We start from the raw sequence: 6,978 nt of genomic DNA, 5'->3' as shown, positions 1-6,978 counted from the left end.
TGCAGCACTCTGCCTCCAAGCAGTTTTGCTGCTGTGGCTTGGACATGTGTTTTGGTCCAATGCCTTTATTTAAACAGGGTTACTACTGAAATTACTATATCAGTATTATCAGAGTATGTTTTATTTAATTATTATGAATGAATACAAACAAAATTATGGCACCAAATCTGTTTTTGATACTGAGTAGAAATGGAGGCTGAGAATTTGTGCAGAATAATCTTTTTTTATAGAAGCGAGATGTTCTTCCAGTTTCATTATAATCGCCTTTCTCTCTGCTGCTCAGCTTCCTGTTGTTTCTGATTGTCACCACAGCTTGAAAGAGCAAGGCAGACAACCGATTCACTTCCTTCCATCTTCCAATCCTCAGTGATTTCTCCAAAACACTGAAACACTGCTAAACAGTTCATCATCACTGTGTTTCATTTGGATGCGCCTGCTATTTATGCTGTTTATGGTCTGGAGGTAATAAAAGCTCTGCTCGGTTCAAAATAAACTAAATCCACCTACCAGCACCCAGAGATGGTCAGTAATCTGATTACTTTTTTCAAGTAACGAGTAAAGTAAGGGATTACTATTGCAAAAACGGTAATTAGATTACCGTTACTTTCCCGTAGGAAAAAGGTGAGATTTTTTTTTTTGCGAGAATGTCTCATGACAGTGACGTAAGCGAGTGCGACGTTCGTGACAACAGCTGTGTGCAGATCAACAATGGATCACATATCAAGTGCAGAGAGAGTATGAGCGTGCAGCGTTTAAAGCGTGGAAGTACTGACCTTACTTTGAGTTTGATTCCATAAAAAGTGACAAAAACATTAGTGTCCGCTGTGCGTGGGAAGAAAACTTCTTTTTACAGCGAAAAAACCCCTAAACTTCCAACAAGCACCGAGTAGCTACGACGTAATGGGAAACTCACAGAGAAACTCGCGGATTCTTCCACTGACCGCGGCACACCTGCACCAGGGTAACCCTCCGCCTACCCCACTCCTGCTTTACAGGTGAAAATAGAGCAACAGGACCGCCGAGTCTTTGACTTTATTTATTTTCTGCTGTGTTTTACTTGCATCTATTTGAAAGACTGAGTGTAAACACAAAAAATATTTTATTTTATGTGCTGGAATGTGCAGAAAATAGGTTTAAATGTTAAACTAATTTCTTCCAGTCAGAGAATGTTGCAGATAATTAAATTTTTGCTTGATGCATAAAGTTAAAAGATTAAAACTAATAAAACAAGTTTTAAAAAGAGACTTTTCCATTTGATTACATTTTGTATGATGGATTATGCAGAAAAAGTAGAATTGGGCTGAAAGATCTATCACTTTATCACCTCTTCAGGTTGTAAATCGTGTTTTTAAAAAGTAACTAAGTAATTAATTACTTTTGAAAATAAGTAATCAGTAAAGTAACGGGATTACTTTTTTGGGGAGGTAATTGGTAATTAGTTACTGATTACTTTTTTCAAGTAACTTGACCAACACTGCCAGCACTACATGCTTTTAAAATATTGTTAAAAAATAGACTAATTAAAAAAACAGACATAAAAAGTACTTCCCGCCTTACTGATTTCTTAGTTGTTCTTTTTGTCACTCTTACATGTTTCAGATGATCAAATAAATTTTAGTATTTGAGAAAGTTAACCTGAGTAATAAATATAAAATGAGTCAGTACTGACTATTTACCTGCTTCCTGTCCAATTTTAATATTTGGCAAAGATAACCGGGGGAATTTAAAATGAAGTCTATAAATGAAGATTTCATTTATTAAGGGGAAAAACAAGCTTGCCTGACCCTGTGTGGAAAAGTAATTGCCCCTTCTTGTTAAATCGCTCACTGTGATTACCTGGACTTTTTAGAATAAATGACGCTGAGCTGAATAAAGAAATGACTTAAATAGAAGCTGTCTGACAAAATGAAGCACACTGAAAGATGTCAGAAAGCAGCACATCCAGCCACAGTGCTGAACTGTTGCCAAACACAGACTCGTCCACTTCTCTGGAGTCCGCTGGCAGCGTGCTGTACGCCACTGCATCCAAAGCTTTGCATTGTCCTGGTGAGGAAAGGCTTAGATGATAAAGATGTTCTTCAGCTAATCTGAAGGCCACGTGAAGGTTGGAGGTCTGTAGCGACCGCCTCTGCTCTATGAGCCTGACCCTGCTCTGTGATTTTACCGGCCACCACGTCACGGCTCGGGTGCCCTCATTGCCCATCGCTTCCACGTTGGTAGAAGACCTCTAACAGCTAAATGTGCAATATTTAGTAGTGAGGAAATTTCAGGACTGGACTTGCACAGGTTTCATCCTATCACGGTACCACGCTGACACTCCTCGTGTCGTTCTTTCGTTTGTAGAAGCAGTCTGCAGTAGGTGCTTGATTTTCACACCTGAATTCAGTGACTTGGAGAGGTGACTGAATACTTTTTGGCTGCTATCTGGGAACGTTAGCCAGCTAATGATAGGATCTATAGTTTGTAGTAATCGACGTCTTAGCTGGGAAGCACAGAAAAAGGACGGGCACCCTAAAAGTATCAAAACACCAAGTTTATGTTAGGATACGTTAGCTAACCGAATGTATCCTGGATGACTGATCTTGCATCAAGACAGAAGCAATGTAGCATCATTTACTAAACTTACAGTTTCTCCTGCAGACACAGAAAAAAAGCTAACGTGAGAGCTGAGCTATTTTATTTGGAATCACTTAAAACAACGAGGATCGCAGCAGTGCAGAAGCAGCCTGAAACCAGAACACTGTTCATTCCTGTCCCAAGCTTAAAGATATATTTACATATTCATATGCAGATACCTGTTTTAGGATCATGTTTAATATTTTGGACAGTCTGTGTTTAGGTCAGCTTTGGTCTTCTTTGATTTCCTGCATTGACGACACCATTTGGAGGCAGAATTCGTTACAGTTAGCACAGTGTTTAGACATTTTAAGAAAACTATTTTAGTTAAGAAGAGCTGGGAAAAGATTTTCTGTTGCTTTAGTCATCACAGATAATCAGCCACCTCTCTCTGTCGCACGTTATCCAATGTTAGGGTGCGATTTAATCATTTAGTTGAAGCATTTCTTTGTTTCGAGCGCTCTGCCTTTCATAACTCTGTACAATCTTTTGCTTTTCACAAGTCACTTAAATCATTGACTTTGTTACTTTTGCAGTTTTTCTGTTTCAAATTGTTTAAGGACATAAACTATAGTGAAAGTATAAAGTAAGGAAAATATGCAAAATGTGCCTCGAAACATAAACTTACTTCACACCTCGAGGACAAAAGACACAGACCCTTAAAAATGCTCTTGATTAAAATCTGTTTTTGTATCTCATCAGTTAGAAAATGTCAGCATTCTTTATGTTTGTGTGAGTTTATCGATTTATATTTTCTATGTAACTTTTTACGAGTGATTTAACATTAAGTGGATTCCTCCTGCCGGCTCTTCCATTCCTCACAAACAGTTTTGTAGTTTTTTATGCCTTTCTGCAGACAGTCTGAGTCCCTTGAGCTACTGGTGCATAAACGGGCAAAAGAAAGCAAAAAGCTGCATGCAGACCGAACACATGCACTCTCTCTGCTTTCTGGAGTCACAGTCATTACGCGACACTCCAGGGAGACTCGTTAAAAACATTCTGGAGACGCAAACTTTCATTCCATTTGCAAGTTATCTGTGTGGTTTGTCAGAGCCAAAGTGTTGTGATGTAGCTTTGGTGTTCCCACGGGAATTCTGTCAAAGCACCGGCCCCTTCCCTCTTAAGTTTGTGCAAAGCTCCAACCAAAATCAGTTACTGCAGCTGCAGAAGTGTCCTGATTAACCGTGACAATGGTTATATGTTGGACTATTCGGTGCAAACGCCTGTGTGAGCCACATCAGCCGGGATGGTTAATCACATCAGCTCTACAAGATGCCACAAGCTTTATTCTGTGGATACAGAGCCACAGACCAGCACTTACCCAGTAAATGGCAATCCTCGAGTCGATCATTCTTTATCAAACCAGGCCATCCCTCCCTTTGCTTCTAGTCGTTTGTACACAGCTATCAGACCGGGGCCAGCGAAGAGGGAAAAGGACAAGCCAGGAGAAAGTAATGATGTTTGTGATGAGCCTCAGAGTTGACTTAAGTCTAGCTGCTAAATCCCCGGACTCTCACAGCCAGGCCATTACGCACACTCCATGTTTCCCCCACAAGCTGTGTGAGGGGCTTTTGGGGAATGAAGATGCTCTCATTTGAGGCTGTGGTGAACACTACATCACTCAACCCTGCGTGCACCACGGGCACGTTTCACCGTTGCCATTATGACTCCTTTCTCTCGGCGATGTAGCTCCGTCCAGATCGCACGCTGCGTTTAGCCGTCTCATTTTTGATTTTATAGAAGGATCACCTAAGCCTTTTTTTTTTTTACTGCGTACCCTTTATACTAAATCCTTCTTGGTTGATTGTGAGCTGTCTGAGTGTTCATTGTTTGTGCACAAAAGACCTCCCACTCAGAGATCATGACTGAGGATTGAATGTTGCCATAGAGTCTGAGGTGCATTTTATACCGTGGAGTGAAGAGGTGACTGTATAATATGGTAATATAATAAATCTGTGACAAAAGGAAATGGCAAAGCATAAAAAGGTACTGAAAGAAGGTGAGCACAGAAAAATATCCAAAGGCAGATTAATGATTAAAGGATGCAGATTTATCTGGTATCAGAAGAATCAAATATGCAAAGTGAAGAAAAAATCTCTGACTGTGATTCTATGAAATTCTAAGCTGTAGCTGTATCACTGCTTTTTCCCTTTTGCCAGCAGGAAACGGACACATTTCATTGCTCTGATATCACTTTGGTTGTTAATACAGAAAAGTGAAATGCGAACGGAAAACGAGAGCTACAGTCAGGCGTTAATAAAAAGTCTTTATAGTTTATGATGGCACACCTCCCCGCTTCCTTTACCCACAGCGCATCAGCTGTGAATGAGTTATGTTCATCCTCTGTGACATAAAGAACTATCTAATCTAATCTAATAACTTTAATCTCAGCCAAACCGATTTACTCACGAACAAACAAAACACTGAAAAAAGCCCAACAATAACATTTTTAGGTTGTCTAAGTGACTTATATATTACGTTTAACCTGAGTAGCGAAAGTCCGCGGTGATCTGAAAATGATGTGCCGGGAGTTGTGCCGTTCTCGGCCGCATCAGTGACCCTCGAGCTCCCGGCTAGCTATCGAGCTGGTGGGACGTCTCCGAAAACGTGGAAGCACTTTTGCAAATATGCGATATCTTGATAAACCGAGCAGATATTTGATGTTTACACAGCTACTTTCTCGCCTGAAAATATGTTAAAAGTTTATTTTGTGACCCAGAAAGATTAGTATGAGTAATTTTAAAACCGCCATTGTTGGAAACTGGAATCTGGCTCGGCCGCGCTATGCATTCTGGGATATGGTGGGCCATGAAGGACACACCCGACCCATACTTCAAATTCGGGGAAAAGGAGGACGCATGTGTCGGCTGCATTCGGAGGAGTCTACGAATTTGGACAGCCTTCGGCGCGTCGCTGTGACGTAATCAGTCTACAAATGCGGCCTCAGGAGGATGCAGCCCGTGAATTTGGACACGACCATTGACTGTGCAGCGTTCTCAGTTAAACAGCAACGGTGGCCTGAAAGGTTCAAACCGACGTCGCTGTCTTCTGTAATTAGCTGCCGCTACAATGGGATCGTTATACGTGATGAATAACCTTGAGAATAAAAGTGTCAGGCCCAGACATTAAAAAGGCAGCTATGTGTGCCTCAGTGAGACAAAGCACCGTTACATGCGGGTAACGGGACCAACAGCGCCACGATGACAAAAGCACGCCTGTAACCCAAAAACTCTTCAGCTGTCTTGGTTTCCCGACACAGACGCTCGCTCGTCTATGAATAAGAGCAGGCAGGATGGCCGCGTGCTTTAAAAGAGCAGAAAGCTGATGCGAGGACAAACAGTCAACATGTCGATCCTGGTTTCCATATTTCACCTGGTGACTTCCATAAAACGCAAAAAGCAACCAAACACAGGGTCATGTGACACAGCGCGGCCTCTTCAGGAGAGCGAGATGTAGTTTGTGATGAAAACTGAGTAATTATCTCAAGTCTGTCTCTTCTCATTCAAAACAACGGTTGCTCTGTCCCCCCGTCTCTGTTGATTCAGATGAGTTCTGCACTGCGGTCCGAGTCATGTTTACCGACCAAAGCCACAGTGTGAAATCCGGAATAACTGCTCTCCAGAACTCCCCTGGCGCATTGTTGCTCTGTTCACTTCAAGCAGGAAGTCCAACTGAGGCCGGTCTATTTTTCTCTCACTTATTTTTTTATGTGGCAGCAGAATCTTTTCTGTGTGTAAATGCTTCATGTACAAAGTCATCGAGGGAACGCAAACACGCCCAGCCTCGCTGTCACTGAGAGCCAGGATTTAAGCCCGTCTCAGCCAATACGTTTAGCACCAGTCTTTGCACCCTGACATGCTGTGAGACACACCTGTGAAAAAAAGAGCACGTGAGTACCTACTGTATATCCAGCAGCATACGTAATTGCTGAAAATGGCAGAGAAGCAAAACAAACAGATGTGTCAGGGTGTGCACAGCTCATTATGCTGCAGCATCCCTCAGTGTGCAGCAGTGCACATACTCAACGACACGCGGGGAGGAGCCCAGTGTGTGAGGCGTGAATAAATAAGATGATTACTATATATATATAAATGAGCGAGTGAAGACATGCAGCACTGGTAGCGAGCAGATAACAGTACTGCACAGTTAGAGGTGGAGTTGGGAGGCATCATTGCCATTCAGTGCTGCACACGTGCAGATGTGCAAATCTGAAAAGCAGTCGCGTCTCCCCCCCGCAGCACGTCACTCTCCCAAACCGTCTCATGTTCTTTACAGTGACTAAATAAAACCAAAAGGCAAACAAATCCTCCTGGGACACGCAGGCAGAGAAAATACTTTGGAGTGGAGCTGTGTCTAATACTT

The sequence above is a fragment of the Haplochromis burtoni genome, unplaced genomic scaffold (genome assembly GCF_018398535.1).
Source record: "Haplochromis burtoni strain Fernald_Lab_line unplaced genomic scaffold, NCSU_Asbu1 Contig_74, whole genome shotgun sequence".
Classification (NCBI taxonomy): Eukaryota; Metazoa; Chordata; class Actinopteri; order Cichliformes; family Cichlidae; genus Haplochromis; species Haplochromis burtoni.
The sequence above is the reverse complement of the archived record's forward strand: the minus strand, read 5'-3'. Positions refer to the sequence as shown.